Genomic DNA, 23,772 nt, shown 5'->3' on the forward strand with positions numbered 1-23,772 from the left:
CTGGCCTGTGACAGCCGGCTTCGGCTGCGGGGCTGTTTCATTGCTGTATAGACTTCCAGGCTCGGGCTGGAGCCCAGGCTCTAGGGCCCTGTGAGGTGGGAGGGTCCGAGAGCCCGGGATGATGCCTACACAGCAATAAAACAGCCCGAGTCCTGTGAACCCAAGTTGGCTGGCATGGGCCAGCTGCAGGTTTTTCTTTGCTTTGTAGACATACCCTTAAAGCTTAGAGGCCAGATGCTGCTTTTAGGTTCACCAATGCAAATCACGAGTAATTCCACTTAAATCACTGGTTTTACAGGATGTAAAAGCCAAGTAAACGAGAGAAGTAGGCTCCAGGTGTTCTTAAAAAAGTCAGTTTGTTAAGGTAACTGGGAGTCAGTGTTCTCATGTTAGCACTCTGGGACTGTTGAATTTAATCAGGCTGCAGCTGGGCCTGGCTGCCTATCTTTTATTTCTACCACATACTTTCTTTCTGCAGTTAGGGGCAGAGTCTGAGCTCCAATGTGCCACTGTAAATCAGGAGCAGCCCCACTGAAGCCAATGGCCTAGTACAGAAACATTTAAAAAGAGGAATGGCAAAAAAATTGGGTTAATGAAAAAGAGGAAGATTTTTTTTTTAATTGTGCCCTAGTGTTGAGGCTAATAACATATGTCCGGGCCTGGATAGGAAAAACGAAGTGTTTTGTTCAGAGTACAAATGGGCCATTGTGGTTAAAACAAAAATCTTTTTTGAATAAAGAAAGATGAGCTATGTGCATGCTGTATGGTAGAAGAAACAACTGGTCACCTTTTCTGGGCATGTAATGGCTTTGATAAAGAAAGGGAAAAGCTTTTTGAGGAATTTAAGTGGTTTAAGGTAACAAAAGTTACATTATGTTATTTAGTAAAAATATTGGAGAAATGGAGTAGTATTGGAAAGATATTGTTACATTATCTGATAGCCACAAGGCAGAACAAGATAATATAAATCACTAGGTATTTAGGAATTTTAATTGGTGGAAGCTATAGGGTATCTATTCAAGTCTGCTTTGCCCAAGGGGGAGAAATAAAGAAAAGAAAAAGAAGCCAATGGAATTGTTCCCGATTTACACTAAGGTAACCGTGAGCAGAATCAGGCCTTTACAAAGGAGTAGGTGGGGCTGGAATTACCAGACTGTTACCTTTGAAATACCTGGAACTAAATTTTACTGTAAGATCTAGACTTCTGGGGCACTGGAAAAAGCTACTTAATCTATTGAAACAGGCACCTCCACATTAGTTAATTTGCAAAATTCTTTCTGCCTTAAGGAGTATTCTCTGCGAAATGAACTGGCATTGTGACCACTCAGTATCACTGTCTGCTAATGTAGTCTGAGTATCCTGGATTATGCTGTTTGTATTGTACAGGAGTAAGATTGTATTATACCCCTTCTCCACATGGGACCTTCATGAAAATGAGATGTTTATCTCATGAAGCTTTTACAGTGAGCAAAAATGTTAAATAAGTGGATTAGCCGCATTTATTCTGTGTGCCACTTCATTCTGGAGCGAGTCATGTTTCAGACTTCCTGTTTATGTTTTAGCTCCAGAAAGGAGCCGGTTTCAGATTTTAAGTCTAGTACTTGGTCAGTGTAAAGCCAGCAAAGCAGTGGCAGTCAGTTTTTGCTTAAGTAGATTCTATATTCTCTTCTGATATAAGCATGACTCCCTAATTACTATATGCCAGACCCTTATACAATATACTCCAGTGTTTTACAATAATATCCCCAAACACTACAATAGAACCATGATAATGTTTTAGGCAACTTATTGTAGTTTTGTTTTTCTATAAGAATGGATACACAATTCTTTGTCTTGACTTGCAACATAAGAGCTGAGCTAACACTATCATTCTCCTTGCTCTCTTAAGATGCAAAACTCCCACTGACATCAGTGGGGGGCCAGGATTTCACCCTATTTAGTCTTGTTTCCAATATCAGACTTATATGTACCTGAGCACACCAGCCTATACTTGACAGCAACATGATTAAAGAATAGAAGGCCAGCTCACGGATCCTGGCAAGAAACCAATAGAGAGGGGATGAGAGGGCAGGGAAAAGCTCAGTGAGGTTCCTCTCAGTAAGTTTTGCGTTGTGTAGGCTGGGAGGAGAAGACTTCATACCAGGTGAGGCTCTTGGGGAGTACATGGAAGAGACACCACATGTCTGAGGATAGCAATCAGATTCATGAAGGAAAGAGTATAATTGTTAAAAATAGTGGAAGTTTTGATGGACAGGAATGGGCCAGATTCTCTGCCACACTCAATTCACACTTGGTACAAGTCAAAGCAGTTGTCAGCTCTGCTCCCACGGGGGATTCCAACCCACCAAGGGGGGATTAAAGCCAGATTCTGTACCTTTTGTACAACAGGAGTTTTGCAAAGGGGACAGAGCAGGCCAATGACGCTGACCCAAGTATGTTCTTGATCAAGGCCCTAAATATGTTCCAGCTGTTCTTTTGTCCTGATCCTTTTGCTACGGTACCTGCTGAAATAGATACTTACTCCTCAATATCCATTTTCCCTGTATGAAAAAATAAGAGCTACATAATGCAAGCCTGCTGTTTTTCTTTATGGAAGATGTTCTTTATAGAAAACTATTCTGGATATAAAGTATCCCAGATCACATAATAACAACATCTAGCTTTTTGTCAGCCGATCTTAAAGCACTTACTGTATTTAGTCCCACGATACCCCTATGAGGTAGGTATTATGATCCCTGTTATTACAGATGGGGAAACTGAGGTATGGAGAAGCTAACTGAGTTGCCCAAGGTCAAACAGGAAGCCTAGAGTGGAGTAGAAAATTGAACCCAGATCTCCCAAGTCCTAGACTAGTGCTCTATCCATTGGATCATCCTCCCTCTCTGCATCAAGCAATGGTCTTATTTTTATAATAAATTAGACTAAAGCCATCAAACTTCTTTAACTAAATAGAGATTTTCAGTTGAATGTTTTTAAAAACTTATTTGGGTTAAACTCTAAATCAGGAAGAAAAACGTGACTGTAACAGTTGTCAATATTAAACACGTCTCATTTTCTCTGTATTCACCCTCAATACTTTCTTTTTAAAAATGTCTCTTCCTTGAGAGGTTTCATTTGTGACAACAAAGTGGTGGAATAACTCAATTCCATACATAATTTATTGACATTTTTGAACTGTGCATTCCTGGAGACATTTTTATGCATAATTGAGATAACTTTTATTTGGCTTATTCTGCATTAGGAAAGCTCACATCAGATCATTTGGCCCTATTCATAAATGCTTTAGGGGCTCAGCAAGGAGCCAATCCAGGGTTCTCGTACATTTTAAAATGTGCCTAATTCGTACAAAAAAGAATGGAATAATCAGGTTTTTTCTTTAAATCTAAAAGCAGATTTTTGACTTTGAGTATTTTCTCACAGTTCTTTAATTTGCATCGTTCCTCTGATAGCCTTCCTGGCTGCCTATTGCCTGATTTAGGAGTTTGTGTGCGTGTGTGTGTATATATTTGATCAAGGATAACACTGGAAAAATAGTAAATCATTTACGAAGAAAAAAAAGCTCTGGGTGGTTTTTGATGATCTGAAAGGCATCCCGATTGCTGTGGTGTAATTTGCAAAGTTACTTGTTTTCCGGGAGATTTTATTGTTTATTATTTGTATTTTGGTACTGCCTTTGATCCCAAGTATGGGTACATCTAGACTACAATCAAGGCTGGGGTGTATGATTGCAGCACCTGTAGACACCCCTCAGCTAACTTTCACCTTTCTAGCTCATGTACCAATACCAGCAAAGCCACAGCAGCTTCAGCACGAACTAGCTGCCCATGTAATTACCCAGGGACCCAGGAAACAGCCCTCACTGAAGCCCACGCTGCCACAGCTTCATTGGTATCGTTATACGAGCTAGCTCAATTAAAGTAGGCATGGGTACATCTACATGTGCTGCAATCACACACGTCTATTGCAGTGTGGACATACCTTAAGATCGAAGCCACTTTGTGGTAGACACTGGACAAACAAATAGTAAAAGACAGCCCTTACCCTGAAGAGCTTATTTTGTTAGATCCCTTTATGTGGGAAACCGCTGGTAGAAGCCGTGTATTGTATTTGTGGGGCAAAAACCTGGCTCCATTGAAGTCAATGACAGAGCTCCCACTGATTTCAATGCAGATAAGATTTGTCCAGCTCAACATCTTGGGATTCCCTCCAGAATTCCATAAGTCTTTCCCATGTGGCTTTCTGAAGGATAAAGGACAGATGGCATCATCTAAAAGAGTGGTGGTGTATCTGTGCTCCCTATAGATTTTAAAATGTGCCTAATTCGTACAAAAAAGAATGGAATAATAGATACCTTTTATTCATCATGCCATACACCTTGTGTAACCATTTATACCTGTGCAAAATAAGATACAGAAATGCTGCTGTAATGAGATGTCCTATAGAAATGCATTTTACACTAATTTAGTACTCACTTTATACTGGTGGAGGTGACTACACACTCTGCAGAGCAAGAGTGAACTGGGCCCACCTGTGCCTCCCATGGTGGTGATACAGCTGTATCACCCAAAATGGATCTTCTAGGCAAAAACAGAATCCCTTGGGCCTGATTCTACATTGGCCTGTGCTATGTACAGTCATTTGGGGGGAGAGATACCTCAATGGTTTGAGCATTAGCCTACTAAATCCAGGGTTGTGAGTTTAATCATTGAGGGGGCCATTTAGGGATCTGGGGCAAAAATCTGTCTGGGGATTGGTCTTGCTTTAAGCAGGGGGTTGGACTAGATGACCTCCTGAGGTCCCTTCCAATCCTGATATTCTGTGATTTACAGTAGTGTAAATCCTACTTGATCATAACAGCAGCATTTTATATTTACTGCACATTGTAATTGACAGCACATGGTGCTGGGCAACTAAGAACTGGGCACTCTGGGTTTAAATAAAAGTGGAGGCTTTGCTGAGCAAATCCAAGTAGGTGCTTTGTGATTCTGTAATGCACAACGCTATACATTTTGGTGGCAGCTTCCTGGTTAGCCTTGCAGAGGCTGCTGGTCCAGAGGAGGTAGATCCTGCATTGTCTCATTCTGTGCAGAATGATGGAAGACAAAGAAAGAATCGAGAAGGGAAAAAAAGCTGATCCAAGGAAGATGCAAATGCTATGGAAGGATTCACCTTCCCACTCTCACTTGTCCCCAGCCCCCACTGTAGCCTTGTAAAATAGAACTGCACACCATCTTTCCTATTTAAATTTAAAGACCAGATAAATTGGGAGAGAACGTTTCAGTCAGCTTCAATCAGAAAGTACTTCAAAACCTGAGAGGGGCTCAGCAATCGAGTGTTATCACTTTAATTACTATTTGTCTAAGGTTTTCATCCTCCCGGTTCTTCTGATCCTAAATTTTTGGTCAGGCCGACATTCTAAAACAGGCTTTCAGTGAGCAAGCAGGAGGCATGTATGTGTCAGCAAAATATTTCCCAAAAAAGTATTCTAATGAACAGTGTGATCTTGAACCTTACACCTTCACAGGGCGACTGCAAGAAAAACAAACATTAGTATGAGGATGGCGGCTGGGACCTTCATTATAGTTACAACGGCATCAGCATTTCTAAGGGACGTCTCATTTTTTCCCTTCTCTTTATCACTTGACCTTAAACACTGCCTACGTTCTGAGACTTGGCATGTGAGGGCTGAGCCCAGGAGATGTTTTTCTTTGCACAAAGTGTGGAAGACAAATCAACTTCTGAATATAAAAACTGTAGATATCAATACATTTTGAAGTGCAGTCTTGCTCTTATAAGTGAGTGTGCAAAAATGTCACCTTCTTGCTCAGAGCTGCTCACTGTCATGGCTGTCTCTTTAATGCTGGAAAACAAGCTTTTACTGTTTTTCACTCATCTTAGCCCTTCAGGAGCCAACACAATAAACAGCAGCAAAGAGTCCTGTGGCACCTTATAGACTAATAGACGTTTTGGAGCATGAGCTTTCGTGGGTGAATACCCACTTCGTCGAAAGCTCATGCTCCAAAACGTCTGTTAGTCTATAAGGTGCCACAGGACTCTTTGCTGCTTTTACAGATCCAGACTAACACGGCTACCCCTCTGATACTTGACACAATTATCAGAGCTCAATTCTATTCCTACTCGTGCATCAACAGACGTATTTACTAAATTTCAGTTGCTTATACCTATGCAGCCTCCATAAGGCACTGGGGATGTGGGGCTGCACAGGTGTCATTGATGACTGGGGCTCCTATGCCTTACCATAATAAATAATTGAGGGCATAACTTTATTACAGTGGGGTTACAGAGGGCATAATTTGACCTACAGCACCTTCATTACTGGTGATGATGCATGACAAGGAAAGAACCCAGCTTAACACTCTGAAACCACAGTGAGTTTGAAGGCCTGACAGTTAGAAAAAACAACTTGTAAATGGAGCACGTTTGATATAGAAATCAGAGAGACAAAATAAATCTGAAACCCCATGATGCAATTTGTACTGTGTCCTTGCAAAACAAAACTGCACCTTAAAGATTTTCTTTTGCCATTGGAATAATTTTTAAAAAATGGCTCTTTTGAACTTTAGCAGGCACTTAGTCCTTCCATCTGATTTCACTGCTTTTTCATTTTGCAGATAAAAAAATGTAAGCAAACACTCAGGAAGATGCATGTCACAACGATAGTAACTATATCACAGCAAGAATTTTTAGAAGAGTTCAGAATGCTCAAAAAAGTGCATTTTAAAAAAATCTTTCCATAAATGTCACAATGGGAGTTGCTGGGTGTTGAGCATTTGAAATTTGGGTGCTGAACGCTTTGGGTCAGATTTACAAAGGTATTTAAATGCCTAAGGCTGCAGATAGGCATCTAGTGGGATTTACAGAAATGCCTAAACAGTTTAGGCACCTAGTCCTATTGACTTTCAATGGGAGCAAGGCACCTCTCTGCATCTTTAGGCACCTAAATACCTAAATGTAAATCTGCCCCTTTGTCCCTAGTTGTTCTCCCTATGATCAGATCAGGCATATCACTGTCCTGTTATAGACTGATCTGAATCCAGATCCGCATTCTGCAAATGGCTCCTATCTTTGATGAGCCAAAGTAAAACCTGCCTCTGAGCAACCCTGAACTCTGTCCTTAAATGTATATGTCCAAGAGCACAAATTTGACCCTTAGATTGCCCCTGCAGTGCTTACAGATGCAAAATTCCCATTCAGGTCCATGGGTGTTTTAACGGCTTAAGAACCATAGTGTCACGTCTACAGACTAATTCAAACACTCCTGCGTGTCACAGCTCAGTTATCTAGCAAGATAAATAATAAATCTAACATCGTGTTCAAGATGCTCTGGGAGTTTTCAGAAAATAATTGTTCAAAAGGAGGCTTTAGCATCACCTGGCTAGATATGCAGGGGCTGTTGTTTATCCATAATGGACCAGACCCTCATCTGGCTCAGTGTACTCAGCAGAGGATCCTGGGGGAGGAGAAAGTCGTACAATTCCACATTTCTGTTCTGCTGATCCTGGGGCCAACTGGGTATCTGAGTTGGTCTCTGGCATAACTTAGAGCAGCCTGAAGGTTACTCTATTTACACCAGCAAGAATAGTCCTATAGGGACCACCTGGGGACAGCCAGAATGCAAGGCAATCTGGCCAGGCCCCTACCCCTTATCCCATGAGGCAGGAGTGGGGGCCATAAATCTGGCTCCACTGGCTTTATACCCTACACCGGTTAGTAGACCTTGGCAACATTTTTTAGCTGATTTTTTTTTTGGGAGGGGGGCAAAAATATACATTCGGGTCTGCTGAAACATTTTGTTAATTTGTGTTGAATTTGCCAAATTGTTTTTGGTTGAAAAATAATTTTTAAAAAATCAAAACATATGGTTTTTACATTTTCAAAATGAAACATTTTGGAGGTTATTTTGTTTGAAATGACCCTGGTTTCAAAATTTGGTTCAATTTCATTCAAAATAAAACTTTTGAAAACCTCAAATGAAACAAAATGTTTTATTCAACCCAAAACATTTTTTTTTTTTGGTTTGGCCAATGAACTGAAAAAAATCATTATTCACAAGCTCTGCTAGGACATCTTTTTCAGGTGCTTTGCATTGTCTGAACAGCACAAAGAAGTCAATTGGGGGACCAGGAATCTGGCCTATTGTTTTTATAAAACTTTAGAAAGTAAATCTGTCTGATTTTCAATGGAGAATTTCATTGTTTCACCTTTCTCAGCCCTGAGTCTCAGGATACTGCTCTTTACTTAGTGCTCATTACAGGAAAGTTGCTTTTTTATTTTCACCCCTTAAGAACACACTCTTTTTATGGAGCAGGATGACTTAGCTTCAGTTTTCCACCAACTGGACAACTCAAAAAACTCCAAAGCAACCAAACCAAAAAGCCCATATACTTCACAGGTGTGTTTAAAAATTACTGATTACCAAACTGAGCCAAGTAACTCTACTGCTTTTTGACTGATTCCTTTTCCAGGAAAAAAAAAATCACATCTTGTTTACCATCACTAAAAGAAAGACATAAAAGAATAAATTTCTTCTGGGGCATTGCATATGGGCTACAATAACCCTTCATGCAGCATGTATCACTGAAATGCAGCAAAGTATTGTGAGATGGTCACTCCACCGCCAGAGGTGGCTCCAGGCCCCAGCACGTCAAGCGCGTGCTTGGGGTGGCACGCCACGGGGGGCGCTCTGCCGGTCGCCGGGAGGGCGGCAGGCAGCTCCAGTGGACCTCCCACAGGCATGCCTGCGGAGGGTCCGCTGGTCCTGCAGCTCTGGTGGAGCATCCACAGGCATGCCTGCGGGAGGTCCACCGGAGCCGCGGGACCAGCGGACCCTCCACAAGCACGTCTGCGGGAGGTCCATCGGAGCCGCGGGACCGGCGACCGGCAGAGCGCCCCCCCGCGGCGTGCCACCATGCTTGGGGCGGCAAAATGGCTAGAGCCGCCCCTGTCCACCACAGCTCTGATCTCAGGCACACTGGTGTAAAACTAGGTGTAGCAGGGTGGATTCCCTGCTCCGGGGTTTTTAAGGGGTTTAAAAGTGGCCTAGCAGGGCTTGAGAGCTGCTGCTCCAAAAAGCTGGGCTGATTGAGGAAGTGGCTGCAGCTGGGGGCCACGCCCCAAACTGAGAAGGAGGGCCTTATAAGAAGGCAGGGAAGCCAGGAGCCAGACAGTCTCTCTCTGGTGACAGAGAGAGATGGGCCTGGCTGCTTAGGGCTTGAGACTAGATACCTGAGTGCAGCAGGGCTGGGGAAGGCTGAGGAGCTGGGGAGCTCCAGCCTAGAAAGCCCCAGGCTGTGGCCTAGCAGTGGGCCAACAGGTACTGTGGGTTGCAGAGGGCAACCTAGGGGTAGGCCAAGGCAGCAGGTCCAAACCCAACTTTGCCTGTGATGAGTAGACTGATACTGCAGTCTGCCCCAGAGTGTGGGGCTAGACAATGACTGGCAGTAGCCAAATACTGAGGCAAGGTAGGGATAGAGGGTGGGGGTTCCCTGAGATGAAAGGGGTTACTGCTAGGGGGCAGCACCCCATGTAAAAGGGCACTGGGTACAGGGAGGGACACAGGGGCCTGAAGACAGGTGGATCACCAGCCTGCAGAGGGTGCTCCAGGGCTGGACTGAGCTAACTTCGCAGAGCAACCAGCAGGAGGCGCCGCAGGGGTGAGTCAACCCGTTTACACTAGGCAAAAATGACAATGTGTGGGATAATTTCGTCGTTGTACAGAGAGTTTATTTTTCCTTTCAGTTTAATCATGACTCTGCAGTTCTGAAACAGAACTGGTAGGAGTAAACAGAGGGAACAAAGTCTCTAAACAACAGATGCAAACTTTGCTCTGAAATGAAATATGTACTTTGTGAGTTGATATTGGTGGCATATGGGCATGACAAATTCAGATCTGATTGCCATTTAGCACAGCACAGAATCCTGACATTCAGGTCACACTGCAGGACCATACCTGATTACATTAGTGCCTGAACTCAGGCCCACCCGTTAAGGAGGAGTTGTTCCCACACACATGACAATCATCTGATCAACTGAAATAGTTAAAGATGCATTCAGGGTTAAGAAACCTCTGTTCTGCTACAAATGCCCTCCTCTGTCTTATAATGCTATGATGTTGCATACATCTCTATGCTTGATCATGCCTGTTATGGTAAAACATAATAAAGAAAGTGTGAGATTAGCAATCCTATACTGCACAGAACCATATCACATTAATCATAGCAAAGGACACTCAGATGTTCTGGCATATTTTCCCCACTTCCTATTCAAAAGAGTCACAAAGTGAAACAGATGACATTTGGGACATTTAAATCCAGCAAGTGGGGGCAAGAAAGGTTAAGCTAACTGCTTATTCTCTATGCACAAAAATAGTGCTGCGTTGCCTATCTGTAGCCATACTTCAGGGATTTAGACCATCTTTTTAACAGGATCCTTTCCTGTTTGTCTCTTTCTGATATTCTAAAGTAGTGGGGGCAAATGTTACTCACTGACTTTTGTCTGGGGGGAAATTAAGATGTTTTGAAGTAATGGCGGGCAAGTGTATTTTGTGCCTGAGCTGACAAATTCTTATGATGATTTTGCAAGACTGTTATGGAGTATTCTCATTAAAGGTTTCATCTGGCTTCCACTAACATCAATATAAAGACTCCCACTGACTTTAGTGGGAATTGGCCTAGGCCCTAATTGCCCGGGCAATTCCCAAAGCCACTCATCAGCAGATTGTGATACACTTTATAATATCAGGAAAGCACCGACAAGGGAGCCCTTATGTATTTCTAGAGCCATATTTTGGCACTCTTCAGTAAATACCCCATCGGCCCCAGTCTACAAACACAAATGCTGCATTTTACAAATGAGGAAACTAGGTCACAGAGAGGGGCAGTGATTTGCCAGGGATCATGCTATGGCTAATGTCAGAGCTGGGAGGAGAATCTATATTGCTCCTTTCTCAGCACTCTGCTTATCTACTAAGCTACATTCTCTTTCATACAGCCTGGCTGATGTAGGTAAGTAAATCAGCAAGATAAGGTAACAGCAAGCCCTCACTCCACCCCGCCAAACCTTCTGTGCTCCCACTGAGAAATGAGCAAACACGGGAAGCATGACCACCTCAAATTTCTCTGGTTTTGGCATTAGCCCTCTCTAATGTGGCAAGGGTAAAGACAAAAGGAAGCCGTGCAGACTTTGCGTGAGCTCTGTAGCCAATCGGTTCATTTTATCATCCATATATCACTGTATTATGTGATGTTATGGTCAATTCATATATATAATCAATGTATGCTAAATAGATTCAAGTGGTAGGATTATAGAAGCATCAGACTGATAAGTATTTAGGAGTGATGAGTGTGTATTCGGTATATAAGTAAAGAATGGCTGGAATGCAAGGCCTACAGGCTGAGACCTGTAAGATGTTAATTTAGCCATACTAGGCCATAGGCTTAAGAATGCTTGACATGAGTGGGTGACCTAGGATTACCCCATGCCAGCAAGGCCACAAAATTACTGCATAAGATGTGCCAGTAGGTGAAGTTATAGAAAAATGGATTGCAATAGACTGCAATGTATTGTCCAAGACCGCAAGACATCTGATTGTAACATCTTTGAATGTCTGTCTTGACTGCAGGGTACATGTTCTGCATAGATGCTAATGAGAATAAGAAAAACTAAGAACAACCTATGAAAAATGGGGCATCCCAATATTCATGGGGTGTGGAAGTTCAGAGAAGGAAAAGAGGGAAAGCTATATGCATAAGATGTTCGGTGTAGTCAGAATTACACTATTAAAGAGGGTTCCCTGATTGGGTAAAAGTGGGAAGACGCAAGGGATGATCCAACAGGAAACCCCAGCAGGAACCATCCCTCCAGCAATGCTAGTCTATTGAGAGGTCCATCGGACCCTAAAATACCTTTGAGGATGTGAGTATGACTAGTTATTATTATTGCATAGGTTTTTGTAGGATTTCTGCATGCATGGGTAATTGTAACTTTGCTTATTGCTTTATTAAAACGTATAGTATGGACAAGACTTTGTACTAGTGATTGTGTCTATGGTCACTATCCTTGGCCTTTGTATGTTCCTAGCATCTCCAAATTTGAGAAAAGCACCAGAGACAATTTTCACTCTGTGGCGCTTGAAACTGTAGCAACCAGAACCAAACTCATGGTGGTGTAATATAACATCACTAAATTCACTTTGAATAAAAGAAAAGGCTACAGCTCCTTGCCTTTCCGACTGCATGCAGCATAAAGCAGCTGAGGGCCAAGCACAGAATTTCTCTTAGGCGCTGCCAGATATTAGGCAAAAGTTTTGTCCAGACTAGCTTATGTCCATTCTAATGGAAAGCTTGGAAATGCCAGTTAGCCGACACCTGCTGGAGATTCACTAATTTTGCATCTTTCCCTTGAGAGGCAACCAGCTGGTTGCTAGTCTCTTGGTTCATGCTCAGTTCTTTACGTGTGTGTATGTGTGTGCGCGCAGAGAGTAGCAGTCAGTTGTCTTGCTACCAAAAAGAGAGAGAAACCCATGGGATGGTTCTCAGAGTTTGCACAGGATGTCCATCCCCGTCCCCTCCCACCCAACAGTTGTATGTTTTCTTTGTGCATAAGGTTGGCCATATGGGGGGGGGTGCTGCATTCTGAACTTCCATATTAATACAAGAGTTGTGATCAAAGGCAGGAATCCAAGGTATATAGGAAAGAAAAATAGATTATTCTGACTCCCGAATAAATCAGTATTAGGCCCTGGGATGACTAAACTGGAAGCCTACGGAGCCATTCCAGATTGTGTGTGAAGCGGGTCCTCAGGTACTCTTAAAACAATTCCACTGCAATCCACTCTGCTTAGACACTTTGTATTAAGCATAAGGAAAAGTTAAGATGGGCAGATCTGTTAGTAGCCTGTACCTGGGTTTAAGAATCAGAATAAAAGTTTAGTCATTTAAAATACAACCTACCAAATCTACAAACACTACCCAAAACACAGCACTACACTGCAAACGCAATTTCCCACCTGGAGAAGATGAGAGATGTTGGTTGCATTGCTTAAGGAGCTACCAGAAGCACTCAGATATTACAGTGAGGACAGCAAAATAAGAACCCTAGAGAGAACAAAATAGGATAGAAAGAAATTCACCTTAAATCACTGAAAGATTTCAAAGCAAATCCCTATCTGGATTACAGACAGGCGCCCAACACACCTGATTTGTAAGCAAATGTGAAATTTTGAACCCAATGCAGAGGGGGGTCAAAAGGAATGTAAAATATACAGCGAGGGGCTTACAAGGAGGTGGAAGTTGCACCAGCTTAAACATCCTTGGACTCACTCACCTCTGAATTTGTTTCTTTGTCTCTAAATCTCAATGAAACCATAACTACTAGGGGGCATTCAGGGAACTATGTCAAGGGAGGGAGAGGGAAAGCCAAAAGGTAAGAGGAAAAACATTAGAAATCATTCTAAAATCTTGTTATAGGGCCAGGCCCCACACCCACTGAAGTCCATTGCAAAAGTCCCATTTAATAAAAAATGTTTATGTCGCTCAAGGTGGTTTCAGAGAGGAATAAGGATGCAAATACTGAAGCATCAGGAACCTCTAGAAATGGCAAAAATAAAAAGCATCATCATGAAACAGAACTCACTGATTAAAAACTGAAAGCACCCATAAGAACATACGAAGTCAGACAAACACTGAGGTTCCCACATTCTACAAAAGCCTGGTTAAAAAAGGAGCAAGACACCATCTGCCAAGCCATCTGTTCATCCTAGTCCTGCTCCTTGTTTATGATCATTGGGCTAGGAGTTTCCAAAGGAAAAAGGCTTAACATCATCAGAAGCCCCAAATAAATATTTAATATCCTCTAATACCACTCTTGGCTTAGCCACAGTGGTGGCGCTAGGTCAGAATTTTAGCTGGGGTCACTGATTTGACTTAGCTGCTTGTGCACTTGTGAACTAAGGGCATTTTTCATAGAACCCCTTGAGTACTGTGCTGTGGCTACTGGGCTGAGCAAAGGAATTCTGTTACTGCTGCTTTAGGGCTCCCTACTGGCATGAGTGAACGACTCCTCTGCAGAGAGCCAGCACAAGGACTACACACTACTAAAGTCCCACTTACGTATTGCAACTTTGGCTATCTGCACAGACAGTGCATTTCACCCAGAATGAGACACTACAACAGCAACTCCACATCGATTTTCTTTATCCTTGCCTTGTCGCCTATACCTAGGTGTTTATAGATAGGAACAATCTCTATGGGGGTAGGGTCAGAATGAGAAGAAACAGCTACCTACCTTTCTGTCACTGCTGTTCTTTGAGGTATGGTGCACATGTCCATTGCATTGTAGGCGTGCAAGTGCCCCATGCACAACTGTCAGAGAGCATTTTCCCTCAGCAGTACCCATTGGGGCAGCTCGAGCACCCTCTGCCATCATGTGCCACTGCATACAGGTATAAGAGGGTGAAGCTGCCCCCAACTCCCTAAATTCCTTCTTACCAGATAGACTTTGATAGAGAGGGGAAGGAGGGTGGGTCATGGACCTTCTGCTGAAGGACAATCTCATGAGAGTGGTTCCTGAAGAGGGATGGGGAAGAGGAAGATATCCCACATCCACCATGCTTAAGACCCACTGATCTGATGTTATGTGGGACCCAGCACTTAGGAAGTGGACGAAGCGATTGGTAAACAAAGGGGTAGAAACAGGTGGAACAGGTAAACTGTCCTTGAACAACTCATCAAAATGCCTGTTTGGAAGAAGTGGCTGGAAAAGATGAACTTGCTGATGCAGAAGAGGAGGGTGGTCCAGTAAACTCTGCCTTTTTTTCTTGGTTGGTCCGGGGATTGCAGAACAAAGCTCTGATGTCTGTAGGACCACTGCAGCTGACACTGCTCTCTTTTTGTCACTGGTGTATAGATTCCAACTGACTTTAGTGTCTCCCTGGGATATTTTAGGCTATGAGGCCTATCGTCTGTCTTGTCTGAAAATAGCTGGCTGGTCTGTTGAACCTCTGCAGGCAGACCAGAGGAGTGCAGCCACAGAACACCGTCTCATAATTATGGCAGATGTCAAGGTTCAAGCTGCTGTGTCTGCTGTAACCAAGCTGTCCTGGAGAGCTGTTCTGGCCATCCACTTGCCTTCCTCCACCACTGAATTTCTCCTTGCAATCATCTGGTAACCTGCCCTCATGTTCTTCCAGAGAGTGAAGTCATAGTGACTTAAGTGTGCTTGCTGGTTTGCAACTCTGAGCTGCAGACTTCCCATAGAATAAAGTTTACAGCCAAAGAAGTCTAGATTCTTTTATTCTCTTAGGTCTCAATGCCTGATGTCCCTTCCTCTCCTTCTCATTAGCTGCTGCCGCTAGTAAGGAGCCCGGGAGGATGAGAATACTGATGATCAAACCATTTAGAAGGGATGTATCACCTCCTCTCCATCTGTTTTGCTGTGGGAGGCAGGGAAAAGGGGGTCTGCCACAGTGCCTTAACGAGCTCTAGAATGGCTTCATTAATCAGCAGAACCACTCTGGAAGGCACTGCCGAGGCCAGAAAGTCCACCAACTTGTAAGATTTCTTGCAGAATCAGCTTACTATACAACCAGCAGGATTTAAAGCTCAGAGAGCGAGGCAGGGCTCTAGTACCAGTCCTGGCACTGAAATTTGAATTTGGTCAAAGATGACCTTGAAACTTAATACTAACACTTATCTATAATACACTTTACCTAACTAACTTCCAAGAAAAAACAAGGTATATGCAAGGAGTGAGAGAAGAACTTTCTATAGCAAGACTGAAGCACTCCAACAACCATCACTGGTAGCACGAAGGAACTGAGAAGGGATGGGGACAGCTCCACCCTCTTATACCTGCATGCAGTGGTGTGCAATGGCAGAGGGCACTAAAGCCAACCCAATGGTGCTACTGAGGGAAAGAGTTCTCTGACACCTGTGCACGGATCTACAGTAGACCTGTGCAATCACTCAAATAGGGTATTATCCCTGTAAATAGTTTGAGTCTCTAGTGGTGCTCACACTGTTCTATGTTTTAGATGCCTCCAGAAATCACTCAAGGCATGAACACATATGTAGCTAGGTCTTGCATCTTTGTGTGTATTTAGTAAACATGGGTATTCAGGACCCAACTGTGCCCATATGGTTTCTTCATATTATTACTGTTGGGTAAAGGACACACGCAACAGGTAGTTTCTCCAGTGCCTTGTCCTTATGACGGGAGCTATTCTGCTGTGATAGGTGCATAGCATAGTCACCAGGACCAGATGGTATTCACCCAAGAGTTCTGAAGGAACTGAAACATGAAATTGCAGAACTACTAACTGTAGTTTGTAACCCAGGGGTCACCAACCAGTCGACTGTGATCAACTGATCAATTCTAGAGACTCTCCCAGTCAATCACAATCTCCGGTGGTGCGCGGGGCTGCTGCTAAGGCAGGCTCCCTGCCTACCCCAGCCCGACGCTGCTTCCAGAAGGGGCCAGTAAGCCTCCATGGGCCGGGGGGTGGAGTGGGGTGGGCAGAGGTCTCTGCATGCTGCTCCTGCCTGCAAGCACTGTCCCTGCAGCTCCCATTGGCTGGGAACAGTGAACTATGACTGAGGTCTATAAAATCATGACTAGTGTGGAGAAAGTAAATAAGGAAGTGTTGTTTACTCCTTCTCATAACACAAGAACTAGGGGTCACCAAATGAAATTAATAGGCAGCAGGTTTAAAAACAAACAAGAACGTATTTTTTCACACAATGAACAGCCAACCTGTGGAACTCCTTGCCAGAGGATGTTGTGAAGACCAAGACCATAACAGGGTTCAAAAAAGAACTAGATAAGTTAATGGAGGATAGGTCCATCAATGGCTATTAGTCAGGATGGGCAGGGATGGTACCCCTAGCCTCCATTTGCCAGAAGCTGGGAATGGGCGACAGTGGATGGATCACTTGATGATTACCTGTTCTGTTTATTCCTTGTGGGGCGCCTGGCATTGGCCACTGTTGGAATATAGGATACTGGGCTAGATGGACCTTTGGTCTGACCCAGTATGGCCGTTCTTATGTTCATACCTCCCAGTCCTGAAAACACTTAACCTAAAGTAGGCCTATCTGACTCTCATCAAAATACTGTCATTCCCAGCCTGGCCACAGCCCCTAAGGGTTATTCTTGTAGCAGGAAATAACCGAAGCAGAGGTGCTTCAGAAATCCCCCCACTCCCAAACCAGGCCCCTTATGTCACACGCTGGGAAGAGCTGGCAATGTGATACTATTCTGGCTTTATGCCATCCATTCCCATTACTAAAGGGAATTCACAGGAATTCCTACATCAACTTTTTAGTAAATTTGGGCTGCCAGAGTGGCACAAAGAAGCCAGAAAAAAGGGGGTCATAGTCTAGACCAATGGGGCAGATTCTCCACTGATTTTCCCATTATGTCCCCATCTACACCTGTGCAAATCAAATATAATATGCTCAGAAGTATTGTACAATCATGTTGTACAGGAGTAAATGAAGACGTACGGTGCAAAGCACATGCGCATCAGACCCAATAGTTCTTCAATTCAGGATGAGAATAAGCCCTCCTTCATTCAGTACAAGAGATCACTTGCATATTTGGCTTCGATATTACTTATAAATATAATTGTTTATAAATATCAGTCCCAATGAGTGAATAACCAGGATAGCACCAATGCTGAACGGCTCTCAGAATGGATGTTTACTCGAAGGAACATTAAGCGCTACAGCGAGTGAAACGTTCCACTTAGCTGGGGAGCTCAGCCCAGTGTGCTCCTTTGAAACAGGAGAGCACAGTACTAATTACCTCCCAGAGCCCAAACATGCTGCTCATTTTCACAGCAAGATGATTTAGTGCTTCCATTAGAATTTAGACAAAAACCTGATCGAGCTTGAAAACAAGGTTAGGAAAACTGGCATGAAGCTATGAGCCAAGGCAGCAAATGTAAAGCTCTGTTTTGTGCCTGGAATCCTGCCGAGCTAATGATAAGCAATAACAGGCAGGTTTAGCACAAGATCCCACTGCCTCATTGGTACTGTTCCGGAGCATGGCTCTATCTTTATTTTTTGAGGGACAGTGTTAAGGACAATGTAGCTGGGCTTGAGAAAGATACATCTAGACCTAACCTTTTTTGGAGATGCACTATTGCAGCACCAAAAGATGCTAGCTCAATATTCAGTCCTGTACCAGTGATAAGTTTCAGGTCTGCTCTGCTGTGACTCCTCAGGATCAAGGCAGGAGCTTTCCTGGAAAGGGTAAATTCACAGCTTTCCAACGGGACACACAGCATGGACCTCAATATTGCAATATCAGTCCTCAGGCCCACCGACGGGGGGTGGAAACAAAAGGGGCAATTGTCCAGGGGCCCAGCAATTTAAAAAGGCCTGGTGGCTGGGAGCCCAGGGCCCTTTCAAATTGCCTGGGCAGGCCGCAGGGTTCCTAGGCACATGCAGGATGGTATCCGTGGCAGTGAAGGCAGCCAGGCGGGCGTGTGGAAGCCCTGGCTGTGCTGGATGCAGCACCACCCAAATGTCAGGTGGACCTTTTTAGGGGGCCCATTGTTCTGCCCTGGCTGGGCAGGGCCTTCCTAGGGTGAATCGGGGCAACTGCCGCAGGCCCCGTGCTTTGGGGAGCCCCGCGTAGGGTGACCAGACAGCAAGTGTGAAAAATCGGGACGGGGGTAGGGAGGTAATAGGAGCCCTTATAGAAACTTTTTAATGTTAAGAATAATAGAAATGTACTAACATTAAGAAACTGAACTGTGCACCAATGTTGGGTGGACCAGTATTAAATAGTGTTACCATAGGTGACAGGTTTAGAATGTTAACCCTAGTCCTTTAGTTCAAAACATCACTTCTCTTATCTTTGCCCTTTGCACAGAATCAGAGAGATCCAAAGACTGGCCAATGGCATCTTCAAGTGATAAAATAGCAAGCAAGGTCAGTGCCTCATTGGCCACCATCGAAGATATGTTTTAATGAACCCGAGCTTTGAAAAGCTGAGCTCACCACTCATGACTGTTAAAATCATCAAACATTATGTGTTAAGCATGGTAAAAGAAGCAACAGTATTTCTTTTATATTGTTGCATAGATAGGGGTTTGATAGATATCTCTGGCGTCTTACTAAAAATGTCCTTTATTAATTGCTGCTTACAATCTTCAAGTCTTAAAACACAAGCACACTTTCGCAATTACACAATAAAACAAGGTTCACACTATCACAGCTGGGCCCTCACTTCACTTCAGTTTTTTCTTATATCTCACTGACTGACTGGCAAAGCCCCACCCCTTATATACCTGCTTGGCATGGCTGACTACATTCTGGGAGGTTCAAGGAAAATGTAGTTCTCAGAAAGTCTGGAAGGTTCCATGAGATTCTACAAAGGTCCAGAACATTCTATGAAGTTAGTGAAAAATGAATCCTCATACGGAATACCTCAAACATGTTACTTCAAACATTCTATTTTCCCTTTTATCGCTGACAACAAAAATAGCATCCTGAACCCGGCGCCCCCCCAGAGGCTTAGAGGGCCCCTAAATCCGGCCCTGCATTTACGCATCTCACAGGGATATGGTGAAGCTTAATTGATCGGTGATTATAGGGTGCCTTGAGAGATGAAACAAGCTAGACATATTACATACGCATACACGCACGCAAGTGAATTAAATACTGAGGGCTCTGTGCTGCTTTATGTTGATTTTTTTCATCATTTAAACATTAAGCATGTTACTCCTTACTTTAAATTATGCAAACTCAGTATTCTCTGTAGTTTTCCTTGCAGTAAATAAGAGACAGGACTATTATAATGAACGTAAAAGGGGATTCTTTATTCAGGCCACACAGATGGACTCTGTGGTTATGTTTGGTTCTCCAGCTCCCAGACTAACTAAACACACAATCTGTGCTGCCTGGTGTTCTGCTGAGGGGACTCAACAAAGGTCTCACTAAGCCCTGGTCTGGCCTAAGCAGTTTGGGAAGGCACTCTACATTCTTTAGGCCAGATGACTGCATGCATCTCAGTTTGTGTGTTACTTTCACAGGAATAAGGGTGGTGTGTTGAAGAGAGAAAATAGAGCCACAAAGTGGAGAGAATGTGGTGGGCAACTCTAATGTCATCTCTTCTAAGCATTTGGCAAAATATTCTGCAGAGCTTGGTCTGTGCACCTCTGCTCTATAGTAGCATTATATCTCATTCTTGCACATCTTTTCAATAGTCCCATAGGCCACTTACCTTTTCACCAATTCACCATTACTAGTTTGAGATGTCTCTTAACAGTTTCACATTCAAACCTCTACAAAAGTATATTTAAGTGCGGTTTTATGTAAAAGCTAATTATGTAAAAATGTCACCTTCTCACTCAACAGACCAGTTCCTGTTGGGTATTCAGAGTCACTTGCTTCAGTGACTGACTTTTACTACAGAGCCAACACAGTTAAGAGAGTGAACTGGATTCTATTCTACCTTGCCCATCACCAACTTTCAACCAGCTATACCTCATTGAAATTATGGAGGTTGCACAGGTGTCACTGAGGGCATAGTCTGGTCCACATATCCTTTATTACTGATGATGGTACATGAGATAGCGAGAACACAGATTCACTCTCATGCTACATCTACATAGGATTTTAGGAAAGTCTCCTTCCTTTGTACTAGAACTGGGCCAGCAACACTAGTTCCACCAATGGTTGGCACTCGAGTGTAGACGGTGCCACAGTTTTCACCACCACATCATCTAGACCTACTCTGAGCTCTAGTGGCACTGGTACCAGAATAGTGATATCCTTAAAATCCTCATTCTAGGCAAGGGTGCAAAGCCTGAGATGAATATACAGAGCGGGGATGAAGTTGGCACCATTTACAATCTTTGCAGAAGGGGCTCAGAGGCAAATGAATAGGAAGATGCAAATACTTTCTCGTCCATCTACAGAGTAGTTTCATTCGCCCCGACTGAATGCATTGTAATGTACTTAGATGAAGCTCAAATTATATTCCCTTTGCAAAGAAATAGAAGATTTAAGCTTGTATCTATAAAGCTGCATGAACCCATTAGGAATATTATAAATCATTCTTTATCTTTTAACCAATCCCATTTCAGAACAAGCTTCCCTATGAGGATCCTTTATATTGATAAGTTGGGTCCCTTGTGAAAAGTAAAGCAAACATTTCCAACTAAATCATTAGGAAATAATTTCAATTTAATTTTCCTGTTTATTCAGCTGCCAGCATTATTGACCGTCTTAGTCACAAAGATTTTAAATCTTGATGGAATTAAGGGCTGTAGAACATACAGCCCTTCCCCATGAGTCACAGCAATCAAGCCAACAATCATCATTTTTCCCATCACTAACCAAAATAAAATAAAATAAAATAAAACAATCACATGGCTTCCTAGTCAATAAAACAATTTAACAAAATTAAAAACATCCAAAAATAGTTAACTGCAAAAGACTTTCCCACATAACTGATATTGCAAACCTGCTGAAGTCCTGAACTAGGGACTTGGTAAAGCCTTTTTTAGTTCCTTATATAACAGAGGCAGCTTCTTATGATTATCAAAGATAACCTTGCAGGGGGCTTGGACTGGATGATCCAATAAGTCCTTTCCATCCCTATGCTATGATCCTATTTAGCAGTAAGTCCTTGCCATCCCAATGCTATGATCCTATTTAACAACTGCCTCATAACAGAAACATAAATTCAGCTGACACGTGCAGTTTCATAGAAACAAACTCACAACCCCTCAGTGTAAAGGAAAGAAAAATCATCTATTATTTAAGTGTAAGTCCCCACTTTCTTAATTTGATTTTTCAGGACTACATGTCAAGAACCGGTGAGACCCGTCAGTGCAACATACTTTTCAAAGTGTGGTTTGATTTTCAGCTCTATGGCAACAAGAACCCCAATGGATGAATGACGACCATTCTGGCTCTATCCTTACTCAGTATATCCATTCCCACCCTTCAGTATTGGGACAGAAACCAAAGCTTGCTCTCCTCAACAGAGGGTCTGAATGTAGCGGTATGATTCTTGCTTTGGGTGCAACCTATCCCATGTTCACATCCCTATGATGTGGAAACAACACCTCAGAAATATCTTCAGAGATCTCATTTTATGACGCTGCAGAGAAAAAACATCTCACAAAGGGGATTCACAGTCTAAGCGTGAAGGTTTCTGAAAGCATAATATTTGACAAAAGCTGCTTTACTTTACTCAGGCTTTCGGTTGCTCACTCCGCTGGGCTCAAACTCCTTTGCCTCTGTGGATGGATGGAGGGGGGAACCTACGTATACATGTCTGAGATTCCACAGTATGCTATGGCTACCGTCTTCCCACAATCTCATGGAAATGCCTTTATGAAAGCTCTATGGGGCCAACCAGTCTCTGACAGACTCTGCTCTATCAGTCATGGTAAACACTGATACTGCACTCAGACATAGGCAACTACAGTGACCCTTTCCCTCTGGGTACTGAGTTATTATTGTTTTTTTATTACATGCATTACGGTAGTGCTTAGAGCCCCAGCTGAGATCAGGGTCCCATGGTGCTAAGTGCTCTATAAATGCATAGTAAGAGACACAGTTCCTGCCCTGAAGAGCTTGCAATCTATATAGACAAGACAAAAGGTGGAAGGAAAAACTGAGGTATAGAGATGGGAGGTGATTTACCCAAGATCAGACAGCAAGTCATAGAATCATAGAAGATTAGGGTTGGAAGAGACCTCAGGAGTCAGTGGCAGAACTACAAATAGAAGCAAGGGCTCCTGAATTCCAACCCTACCTTGGGTGACCTTGGATAATAAATTTGCTGCTCTCAGAGTTTGACATGGCTCGCATTCTCTGTTTAATACAATCATGTCTAGGAATACTTCATAGTGTCTATCTCTATCACTAGTCTCCTTTAACAGCCTGGTCACTAAATCTGCAAATAAATTATTTACACAGAAGGAGAAGAAGGAGAAAGGGAAGGAAGGGAGGAGACTGTTTTGCACTGTTCCAGTAAATTAGAATGAACATATATGAAATATTCCCATAGCCATGTAATAAACCATAGAACAGAAGTAGTGTGCCGAGTCTTCATTTATTCACTCTAATTTAAGGTTTCACGTGCCAGTAATACATTTTAATGTTTTTAGAAGGTCTCTTTCTATAAGTCTATAATATATAACTAAACTATTGTTGTATGTAAATTAAATAAGGCTTTTAAAATGTTTAAGAAGCTTCATTTAAAACTAAATTAAAATGCAAAGCCCCCCGGACCAGTGGCCAGGACCCGGGCAGTGTGAGTGCCACTGAAAATCAGCTCGTGTGCCGCCTTTAGCACGCATGCCATAGGTTGCCTACCCCTGCCGTAGAATTTGCCTTCAGCTCCTTTGTGCTGAATAACTGCAATGAAGAAAATGCGTTGTCTTTTAAATAATTCATTTTCAGAGATGCCGATCTCCTCCACCCTTTCTCCCTCCCCAGTGATTCTTTCGATTAACAGCTTTTAAATGTTCTTTTCCTACTGAGATTTTTTTTCTTTTCTTTTCTTGCACTATTTGTGTGATGTTAGTAGACCTTGCAAGGGAAAGCTGGAACCATGGGGACCAAATCTCCCCTGTCCTATAGCCCCTTTATACCATCACTTTGGCAGGAGAAAGAGGCCATAAAGAAGGTGCAGCCAGCCCCAGGTGTCACAGCACAGGGAGTCTCCTCTCTTGATGTAGGGAGCCTGGCAAGATGGAGAGAACGTATGTTGGCAAAAATAGGGGGA

The sequence above is a fragment of the Mauremys reevesii genome, linkage group 9 (genome assembly GCF_016161935.1).
Source record: "Mauremys reevesii isolate NIE-2019 linkage group 9, ASM1616193v1, whole genome shotgun sequence".
Taxonomy (NCBI): Eukaryota; Metazoa; Chordata; order Testudines; family Geoemydidae; genus Mauremys; species Mauremys reevesii.